Here is an 11,251-nt window from a genome sequence, read left to right as displayed (position 1 = left end):
ACCGAGGATCCTTTGAACCTTGGTACTTCCAGGTCAGGCAGGGTGCGGAAAATGACAGAAAAAGCCAGGGTCAGCCATCTCATGGGATGGAATTATTGACAGATGGAAAACTTTGGAACAATTTTAAAAGAACTTCAATGGCCTTCTACTGCAGGGATTTTACCAGAAATTCTACCAAGCAAGTTGTGCGGGGACTCCACTCACGTTTCACAGTGGTGCTTTTCCATCCTGTCAGTTTGTGTTTGTTTTAAAGCTTCAGATTTCCATGCTTCATTGGTCAAAACAAGCCTTAGTCATTAGGCCTTAAATTACCGAAATTCTTCCCCACACATGAGTTCATCACATTACAGAGGCTTCCAGCTTCTCAGTAAGAACATGACATTTTTGAGTCACACTTATGAGTTCTCTCCCTCATTTTGTTTTTGTATTATAGAAATAGCACCTTCTTACAGAGTTTTTATGTAGTTTCTGCCATAAATCCTTAGACACAGTAATAATTATACCTTTTGCACAATACACCAATCCTAAAGGCAGCTATAAAATGTTTACAGTTTCTATATTGTAAGAAGGATCTGGATTATTTTAATCTTCCCAGGCCAAACATTGATGGAATTGTGCTGAACTGAAGTATGTCCATACTACAGTTTTGGGGGTCCTGATGTTCTTTCTATTGGTTCTTTATTTGTGTAAAAACAGTGACAAAGGGTTGGTGCCTTGTAAATACGTAGCAAACCTTTGATGTGGTGTGTCCTGTGTGTGCATTAACTTTATTAAAAAGAGAATACTTGAGAAGTATGAATATCTAGACAAAAGGTGCCAAATGCAAAAGTTACTCGCATCTATTTTCTTTTTGTCCTCATTTTTATAGTATTAATCGAGATTGTGCAGCTAAAGGGGTGACTTCAACATTTGAAAGGTTCCTCTTCTTTAAAGCATGATTTTTAATAGTAGCTCAGCTACCTCTTATTTACAACTACTGGAAACTGAAAAGAAAATAGATGCTGTTATTCAGAGCATGGTGAAGAAGAGGTGAGATGGAGCGTAGAGGGGTGGAAGTTGTGAGTAGCTTTATCTTCCTTGTGTTGCCGCCATGAAAACAAATGCAGTGGCTCTCAGAGTTCTCAGCAGCAGATGTTTGGGGCAAGTTTGGGATTTGGTTGTGCAGAGGGGCTGCCTGGCCCCCACTGCCCCATGCTCCATGGAAATGTGGTTCAGGCCTTCTGGCCCCTTGGAGATGCTGAGGGAGCTGTCGCCCTCCCAGACTGACTCTTGTGTCTCAAGCTTCCAGAACAGAATTCTTTTTGCACTGTGCTCTTGTTGTCCTGGGAAATGCTGACTTGAAATCCTCTGGCAGTGGTAGTGCAGTTGGTGAGGAGATCCCTGCTCTGGCTCCTCGGTGACCTTGGCAGTGGTGTGGGCTGAGTTGGAGGTGAGCAGCCTCTTCCTTCCTTCCTGGGCTCTGGCTGGAATAGATGTGTGATTCCAATTTCCTCCCCTTGTCTGACAGTTCAGAGTCAGGTTACAGAGAGAACAAGTCAGAAGAGACTACAAAGTTCCAGTGGAGTTTTTCAAGGTTTTTAGGGGTTTTTCGAGCTTTCATCTAATATCCTGAAGTTCTTCTGTGCACAGCTTGGTCAATAATTCTGGAAAACCTCAGGCAGCAAAGAGTGACCCATGTATATTCTCAGATGCAGAAGGAATTTAATTTTTGACTTTCTATATTAAGCACTAGCTATTTTATCTCACTTTCAAAAAAAAAAAATCCTAGTTAGATGCAAAAATGACTTGAAAATAAAAAAAGCAGAGGTTTAGTTTTGTGATGGAGGAGAGTATATCCTAAATTGCTCATTAATATGAGTTTATGGTACAGTACAAAAAACACACTTAATTTTGTAAAGAATGTTTGGAATCAGCTGTAATCCATTGCTGGACTTGATTTGGTTTTTGGTGGGGAGTGAGGAAAAAAACAAGTCCAGAGGCTCTCCTAGTTCTGTGTTGGGCTTTAATGTATAAACACCTGTTCTATCATCTCTCTCATATAGCTGTATATATACACACATTTATATTTATAAGAAATGTATTATTTGTTTGACTGATTGGTCTTTTACATATGATAACTATGAATAGCATGTATGCATCAGTCCATAGTTGGAATCATATCCCTTAGATCAGTCCTGTGAGCTAATGTAAACACTATGGGTTCTGTCCTAAAGCCTGAAAAGCTTGAAATGCAAAAGAAATGCTTTTTTCCTCTATTTCTGACTGGCTGAAAATCCACTTATTCCTTAGTTATTTTGTGTAGGGGTCGGGGAGAGAGAAACCACAGGGATTCCAGAGAAATAATTTTATAACCTGGTGATTTTAGCAGCAATTAGAGTAAGATTTAATATGTTCTTAACTGTATCTTTTCTCTGCACTGTGAAGATACCAGTGAAGCATCACTTTGCTGTGGCGTAAGTATTACTGTGTCCCATGACTATGAGCTAGAGCAGGGAGTGCTGGGACAGCAGAATTTAGTGTAAAAAATTGGAAAAAAAAAAGCTGCTTTTTTTATTTGCTTGTTTGTTTGTTTTTGTGCAGGAGAACCTTTTATAAGCATGACAACTTGGGTTTAGAGCTGTTGTTTTTGCTTGGATTTGTGTCTGGATTCTTTCTCTGAGTTGGGCAGTTGATATCTCATAGTCCTGTAGAATAATTACACTTTCATAGGAACTTGGATACTCTCAAATCCCAAATCCTATCAGGAGCCACTTATGAATGTGGTAAACTTAGGATGAGCCCACCAGGTGCAACAGAAGCAGGATTTAAAGTGATTTAAACCATCCAAAAGTCTCCCTGCTCCAGACCCTGCTGAGCTCCGGGCAGGCTGCAGAGTCTGGAATGTGCTGTCTTTCCTTGCACTCTCAACAAAAAACTCTAGACTCTGTCTAAGGAATGGGATTTAGGGTCTGATTTTGAATGGGATTCCTGAAGGTGAGCAGGCAGGCCAGAGGCTCCTCAGTTCCTGTAGGTGTTTGGGCATTGGTGCCTCTGTTCTCATGAGATATCCCACTGGCAGATCCCAATCCTGAGCTGCTGGGGCTCCTCAGGACCTTTGGGGACACCTTGGGAAAGGCCCCAGGCCCACACACTCCCTCCACAGAGACAGGGCTGAAATCTTGTATATCTTTGCTCTCAGCTTCTTCCAGCCCCAATCCACTGTCCCTGCAGTGCTCCCCTATCTCTCCAGACCAGGGCATGAATGACAAAGCTTATTTGGCAGTGGTGAGTTGCTGTTGTCTTGGATATTAGGGAAATTTTTTTCATGGAGTGGTCAGACATTGGAAGAGGCTGCCCAGGGAGGTGACGGAGTCACCATCCAAGAGCTGAACACGTGGCCCTTGGTGGGATTTGGTTGAAGGTTGGACTAGATGATCTTGGAGCCTTTTCCAACCTTAATAATTCCATGATTCAGCCTAAACTTCACCTGCTTTTTATTTTCTCCATCACCTTTTATTTTCCTCTTTGCCATGCCCCACCTCTGTCCTATAGTTTCCTTTTATAGGCTATTTATTTATTCTCTTGGAAACTTTGGATATCGTGATGAATTTTATTTCAGCTGGCCTGCTAAGCTGTTAGGTTTAATCCAAACCTTTCTGTTGGTGCTTGAACTTGGATGGATTTGGGCAGTTTTATCCCTCCTTCCTCTTTCCATCACTCCTTTCTCCATCAGCCAAGCAGAGGCCAACTCCTAATCCCAAAGATCCCCACCCTGCAGACACAAAAACTAAAAAGAATTGTGGAGAAATAATTCATGGAGGATTTTTGGCTGCTTCAAATTCTGCATCCTGTTTGCATAGTTTCATTTTCCTGGAAGGTTTTCCTCAGTGACCATCTCAGCTGCTCCTCCTGTGGGGAAGCAGAAGGACTGAGTAGTTCAGAGAGAAGGGAAAAGAGCTGGCACCAGGGGTATGGCAGAGAGTTTTTAATTAATTTAAAAAAATAAAATATTTGGAGGCTCTCTTGACTCACAAAAATAAGAGGACCCTTGCCAAGCATTTGGAAAAGCTGCTCCTGGGTGTCTTGGGAGTGTCTCTATGCTCCAAATCACAGAATATTAACATGAGAAAATCAGTTTAAATTACTAATTTTCGATAAAAACTTGATTAATTCCATCTTTGAATGGTGAACACCAGGGAAAAGTGAACAGCTGTAGGTTTAAGGATGATGTGTCCTGATCTGGAGCATCCTGTCATGGATTTCATGAGTTAAAAACATCTTTGTGTGTTTACATGTCTTAATTTTATCTTTTTATTTAAAAACCATCCTGCAGAGTTTTATAAAATGCTGATGATTTCCTGAAGCATCAGTTAACCCTCCAAGGCTAACTCTATATTTAATAGATAGGGAGCTGTTGTTGTGTTCTTACAATGTGTGTTATAACAAATCCCTGCACATGAGCGACAGAGACTTTTCAACTCTTCAATATATCTGAGGTTTACACATAGTAAAAAAACTACTTTATGTACAGTAAGTAACAGCCTGGAAAATTTAGTCTAAAAACTCGTCTTTTTCATCTTAGAAATGCAAAGACCTGTTGGAAGCTTGTACATTTCTACTACTTCGTGTTCGGCCCACAGTGAACTCACACAACTGTACTACGAATCCCTGAAAAATTTAATTTCCAGTGGGAATTGCTGTCACAGCCTTAACTCTAGTGTGCAAAAAATGGTGCTGAAATAAATTTTTGTGCGTGAATGTGGGTACCTGATCCGAGTCTATGAGACTTCCAAGGCAAACCAAGCACTTGAAGTTACCACTCCTGGTAGTAACTGCAGCCATGCTGTGGAACTGCCAAATGTGTAAATAGTTGGGAAATAATTCCACCAGTGGAAAATTAGGTGCAGTTCCTCAGTTTGGGGGTTTTCATTGGCAAGCACTGTGGATCTTCCTGGGTTTTGGGTCTGTGAGGAGGTTTGTTTGTTTTGGTTTTTTTTTTGGGGGGGGGGGGGGGGTGGGAGGTGAAATCCTGCCAAATATTTGCAGGTAAAATCCAAATCCACCGTTTCTCTTCCTAAAATCCTTCCTCAGAGAGTGGTGGGTGTGTTCAGAACTCAATGTCTGAGGATTATTTTTCTGTGGAAATATAATTCAGGCTCTTCATTCCTCCATGAGTCATTAGAGCAGATTTCATGTACAAATACCACTTGATGTCAGAGCAAAATTCACATGATTTAGTGTCTCCAGGTCATGTTCTGGATTTAAAATACTCAAAAATGCACAAAACTATTAGAATTATGTCTACTTTCTATATTATTTTTTTTCAGGTGATATTTATGCCCATATCTTCACATCCACTATCTCAGGTCCCTTTAATGAATACTTCAGGGATTTTGATGCCACATGTTGGCAGACCAAATGTAATATTTATATGCAATGAGCTGTTAGTTTTTTGTATTGTACAAATGTAAATTTGTAAAGATTTTTTTCTAGAGTTTTTTTGAAGTCACTGATGTAATCTAGGATGTTTCATTTTCCAGCTGTGGGATTGTCTTAATAAAAGAAAAGTAAAAAGAGAAGCTCTTACTTTGGTTTTGCATTGCTTCCTGAATAGTTGAAACATTAAAAGGTGAAAAAACCCAAAGTAGGTAAAATGGAGGTTTCCATGTAAAAAAAAAAAAGCTTTTTGGTGCAACTGGATACTTTTATATTTTTAATTGGAAGTTTTATAAATGGGATATAGAAACTTTATTTATAAATGGATAGAGAAGCTTTTACACACTGTGAAGGTCTTGAGCAGGATGGGATGGAGACCCTCACCCCAATCACCATCCGATCTGGCTCCAAAATACCATTTTTCTGGGAAAAAAAGGATAGGAGCAGTTAATGATTTCTTGAAAAAAGAAGGGAAAAATGCCTTAAAGTACTGTGAAATGACTAAAAATGACATGAAAGGACCAGGGGAAGAGGAGGAGGCTCTGGGTGAGGTCCCTTGGCCACTGTGGGACATGGGTGGGTTCAGAGGGTGACTTGGCTTGAGGAGAAGGTTGGACTGTTACCTAAGGGATATTCCATGGGAAACGAGGAGTTACTCCTCTGTTCTTGCCCTTGTTAAATAGCAGCGATAACATTGTTTAAACAGGGATTTTTGGGGGTAGATGGGGCTGGGCTTGTGTAGAGCTGCTGGGGGGGCTCCATGCTCGACCGGAGGCAGGTGCTGACAATAAATATATGGAATAAACTCAGCAGGAATTTCCCCATGGAAAGGGTGGTCAGGCCTTGGCAGGGGCTGCCCAGGGAGGTTTGGAGTCCCCATCCCTGGAGGTGTCCAAGGAATTCCTGGAGGTGGCACTCGGTGCTCTGGGCTGGGGACAAGGTGGGGATTGGGTACTGGTTGGACTCGGTGGTCTTAGAGGCCTTTTCAAAAACATTAATGATTCTGGGATTCTGTCATTCTATTTTGACTTTTCCCCTCATTAATCTGCTGACTTCTTTGACATTTCACTTTATTGCACTGATTCCAGTGGCATTTCCTCTCCGATGGGAATATCTCCTTTTTAACACAACATATCCTCCAAACCCCAGGGACAAAAGGATTTTTTTTTTTTTCTTGGCCTTGATGGTTACAGAGAACAAAATTAAACTTGTTTTGCAGAGATGCTGGAGCCCCCCTTTATGTACATCCATCAGATGGCATTGGAGGGAAGGAATTCCACTCCCTTCAGAGCTGCTTGACCTTTGCTAAACTTCCCTTGGCTGTCCCTCTGTATATATTATATTGATTTGATATTATATTGATATTATATCATAGCTGTTATATACTTTATATCATCATGTTTAGGACATATGTGATAATACATGTTATAAAATACATAATATAAAATATCAGAGTGGTAGAGAACTATTTTTCCCCATACACTTTGGAAATGCGTTTTGTAGAAGTACATTTTTAAAGGTATTTTTTATAGATGTCTTAGAATTCAGCTGTGATTTTTATGCATTTCAGCAGGGAGTGGACTCAGCACTGCCTTGCAGTGATGTGTGGGACAGCTGGGTCATCCCAACTCTCATTTCCAGCCTGGAAGACCTCAAGAGCACCTGTTTGAATTCACCCTCACGATGCTTCAGGGGTGCAGGGCACTGCCAGTGGCATCGTGGGCACTGTGAGGCCCCGGAGCCTTCCCGACTCGCACAGCAGGGAGAGGCCGAGTTTTGCCTCCATCCATTTCCAGTTCACAACAGGAACGGGATGACTCGAGTTCCAAGAGTGTTTGGACAGCGCCTCAGGCCCAGGGTGGGATTTTGAGGGATGGTGCTGTTCAGGGCCAGGAGCTGGGCTCCATGATCCCTGAGTGTCCCTGCCAGCTTGGCAGTCTGACTCTGTCATTTGCCCTTCCTTTGGTACAACCAGGAGCTGGGTTTGGGTACGCTGTGAGGCCGCGGGCAGTTTGGAGCCGGGTGGAGCCATTCCGAAGGCCGGGGGTGCCGGATGGGCCACCCCCATCCGTGCCCCGGCCGACGGGATTCTTGGGTGTCCTTGTTTCTGGGTGAATAAAAGCGTCTTTGTGCCGAGCCTCGGCGGATCAGGTGTGGACCCGGAGCCCGTCCCTAGACGCAGGTGCGGGCGGTGCTGGCAGCGCTCCCGGCCCGGGCCTTCCTCCCGCTCTGCCCGGGGCAAACCCTTCCCTCCGCCGGCGCTGTCCGGCCCGGGGCTGACGCAGGACCTGCTCTCCTCCATCAATATTTGCTCTGCTGTCAGGAGGGAAGGCTCGCAGCGCTCCCGCAGGAGCTCCAGCCTCACACGTCTCCGCAGACGGTGCCGCAGCCCCGCGGAGCATGAGGGACCGGCTGGCGGAGCTGCAGCAGCGAGCGGCGGCCGAGGGGGACCCCCATGACGACTCCCTGCGCTTCGACAACCTCGCGTTCCTCGGGGACGACGCCAGCCCCGTGTGCCGGGCGCTGCGGGAGGCGGCCGAGCTGTGGCGGGCGCTGGAGCGGCTGGAGCAGCTCTCGGAGAGCATCGACAGGACGCAGCAGTCGGTGCTGTGCTGCACCTCGGAGTAGAGCATCGCCTGTGAGAGAGCGGCCTCGGCGAGGCCCGGGCCGCCTTCGCCCGCCAGGCCGCGGCCCGGCGGCCCCGGCTGGGAGTGCTGCCGGCGTCCCCGGGGAGAGCGGGGCCCCGCGTCCGCCATGTTATGAATAAAAATGGGCGGAGAAAATATTAATCTCCATAAACGCCTTTATTGATCAGCTCTTTCAATATTTGCCCGAGGGGATTTTGGCTGCCCGTGGTCGCCGTGAAGGAGGAGGGTCCTTTTCAGCTCTGCTGCAAGCAATTCAACAGAGTTGGAGGACTGACCCTCGCTGGGAACAATCCCAGAGTCCTGACAGTTCTTTGTTTTCTCCTGTGGTCTCATCTCTGGTTTGGTCTTTTTAACTTACGGCTAGTAAGCAAAACCGGAGAAATTAGCTCTTCTGATTCTCTAGGGTCCACACGGCTGAGCATTAGTTCTTATCCGTTTTAATTTTACTTGGTTTTTATTTGATAAGGGTTTTTTTATGTTAAACTTCATCCCGAGACCCTCTTGGAGTCCTTAATTTGCATGCGGGATCAGCCGGGGCGGGCGGTTGGAGGCTCTTTGCGGCCGCGTGGCAGTTTTGCTGCAGCCATGGGGTTTCGGTCTCACGCTGCTTCACAGCGGCGGCACTGTTTGCGGGGGTTTGGGCCGGGGCTTGTGCGGTGGGAGGTGGAACGTGGCAGGCGTGAGTTTCTTTCTTTTGAAATGGGGCAGCTGCGGCGGCCCGGGGCGGGCAGCATGGCAGCTGAGGGCGGACGGGGCGGCCGGGGCTCTTTTCGGCTCCGGCACGGGGAACGGCTGGGGCTGGGGAGGGGCTGCTCCGCGGCTGCGGGCGGACGGGGCTTTTCTCCGCGCCGAACCGGGGGTGGGCGGGCGGTTTCTCTCTTTTCTGCTCCGGCGGCGGCGGCTGCGGGGGTCGGGATTTCCCTGTACCAGACGGCCGACTGCTTTGCGGCTGGAGCCCCGTTGAGGCGGGCGGCTCCGCTGCGGCTCTCTCGCCCCGTCTCCGACCTGGGGTGGGGGGGCGCGGTGCGGGCGTCTTTGAAGGGAACGGGTTCCTTTTGTTTTTAAGGTGGTCTGGGAGGAAAGGTGCCACGGATGTGGCTTTTCACTGTTACATTATAGGATAAACATTTTAAATTTCATTTTTATCACGCCAGACCCAGCTGTGGCTGCTGCTGTGCCGCTACGGCGCCGTCCTCGCCCGCCAGTACGCCCGGGAGAGCCGCTACCGGCACCGGCTGAAGGAACAGATCCAGAGGCAGGCGGAGCTGGCGGGCATCAGCCTGGGCGCCCAGGACGTGGATCTGCTAGCCGAGAGCCCCCAGGGGCCTCGCATCGTCGGCCGCGACCTGGAGGAGCTCAAGGCCAAACATCACCTGGGCCTGGCCCAGGCGCGCCAGCGGCAGCTGCTGAAGCTGGAGGTGCAGATGCTGGAGCTGCGTGGGCTGTTCGCGCAGCTGGAGGGGCTGCTGGCCCAGCAGCACGGCGCTGCCGACAGCGTGGAGCGGCACGTCCTGCGCACCCTCGACTACGCGGCCCAGACGGGCGGCGAGGTGAAGATAGCCAGCAAATACCAGCGGCCGTCGTGGCGCTCGGCCCTGCTGACGGCGGCTCTGGGCCTCTGCTCCTGCTCCCCCTGCCTGCCCTGCCCCTGCTGGGGCCTGCGCTGAGCCAGGGCTGCGGGGCGGATTGCGGCAGAGCTCGGGGATTCACCCCGCGCTGGGCGAGAAACGGTGTCTGGTGGGAGGGAGGCTGTCCTGTGCTCCTTTAACAGTGGGACAGTGACGGTGGGCAAAAGACTGACGCTGAAGATGGTGGCAAGCATCCACAGTTTATTTTCCCACAGTACAACTTTTTATACTTTTTCTCTGTATCATATGCATAACACGCGCTCCTTTTTGCATTATAGTTGGCTAACAAACTGTGCACGTGCATTCTACTCTTTTGTAATTGGTCATAAATTTCTCCATTTCTTGTTGTAAATGTCAACACGCATCCACGTTCGACACTTCTTCTCCCTCAAAGTTGTTCACCTGTCTTGTTCAAGGACACAGCTGCAACTCATCAAGGCCAAGGCTGCTCGCAGCCCCATTCCTATTCTCCTACAGGGCATGAGATGTGGACACCTTGTGTGATGGTGCAAGGACCATGCGTACCTTGTATAATGGTGTAAGGGCCATGCACAGCTTCCTTGATGGCACAGAGACCATGCACAAGTTGCTCAAGGATGCAGGGTCCATGCACACCTCATACTGCAGCATGGGGATCACACACACCTTCCCTGATGGCACAAGGACCATGCACACCCTGCGTGGAGCATGGGGACCAGGCACACCTTGTGCTTTTATATGAGGATAATGCACACCTTGTATAATAATGTAAAGACCATGCACACCTTGCTCCATGGCACAGGGACCTTGCACACCTTGTTTGGTGGCACAGGGACCAAGAACACCTTGCACAGTGGCATAGGGACCACCAGCATCTTCCCTGGTGTCACAGGGACCCTGCACACCTTGATGGCATCATGGGGACCATGATGCCATTGCAGTGCCCGGCCAAGAAAAGCACTTTTAACACTCCAAAACCTGACTTCAGAACTGTAACATTTCTCGGTTTTGTTACTGTTTCAAGGAGAGAGGGCAAAAAAGCCTGTTGAAGTTTTTGGCAGCTCTGTGGTTACATGTGAGGGGGACTCAGTAGCTTGGTGCCACCAAGGAGCAGCGTGAAGGCTCCTCCACCACATCCCAATCCTGATTCTCCACACTTCTTCCAATTTCTACTCCCTTGGGGTTATTTGGTGCATTCATGTTGCATTTTGGTCATTGCTGGTTTGTCAGGCAGTGGGTCAGCTTTGGGCTGGGTGTTCCTCATGGCTCATCCCACACTCTGACACCAGGAGGGGATTTGCACAATTTTTTTGGGAATCTGCAGGCTTTTACTTCAACCTGCACATTGCCAAACCAGCCAATATCCCACATGTGCTGGAAATGCTGGAAACTGGCTGGCCCTTTTTCTTGGTTCCCATATTGCTACCTGAATTTCCCCAAAACTCTCAAATTAGAGCCTGGGGCCTGGTTAAGTTTTTTGGGACTCTTTGTGGAAGGCCCCTCTGTGTCCTGGCAGTTCCTGGCAGCTCATCCCAGCGCTCTCAGCCACCCATACATTTATTTTCATCTTCTGGCTGAGCT

The 11,251-nt window shown here is 47.6% G+C and overlaps 1 protein-coding gene and 1 pseudogene across 2 annotated transcripts in view; both read left to right on the top strand.

Annotated features, from left to right (window-relative positions):
- Positions 1 to 11,251, top strand: part of LOC310922234 (bromodomain and WD repeat-containing protein 3-like) — a gene marked incomplete at both ends in the record, with an annotated part of 94,275 nt that overhangs the window by 45,030 nt on the left and 37,994 nt on the right. The window lies entirely within an intron of this gene.
- LOC310922253 (syntaxin-1B-like) lies at positions 7,816 to 9,730 on the top strand (annotated as a pseudogene). Its single transcript has 2 exons — positions 7,816 to 8,171; positions 9,218 to 9,730. The product of its transcript is annotated as a syntaxin-1B-like (transcript).

The sequence above is a fragment of the Zosterops lateralis genome, assembly GCF_965231275.1.
Source record: "Zosterops lateralis genome assembly, chromosome: W".
Classification (NCBI taxonomy): domain Eukaryota; kingdom Metazoa; phylum Chordata; class Aves; order Passeriformes; family Zosteropidae; genus Zosterops; species Zosterops lateralis.
The sequence above is the reverse complement of the archived record's forward strand: the minus strand, read 5'-3'. Positions and strand labels throughout refer to the sequence as shown.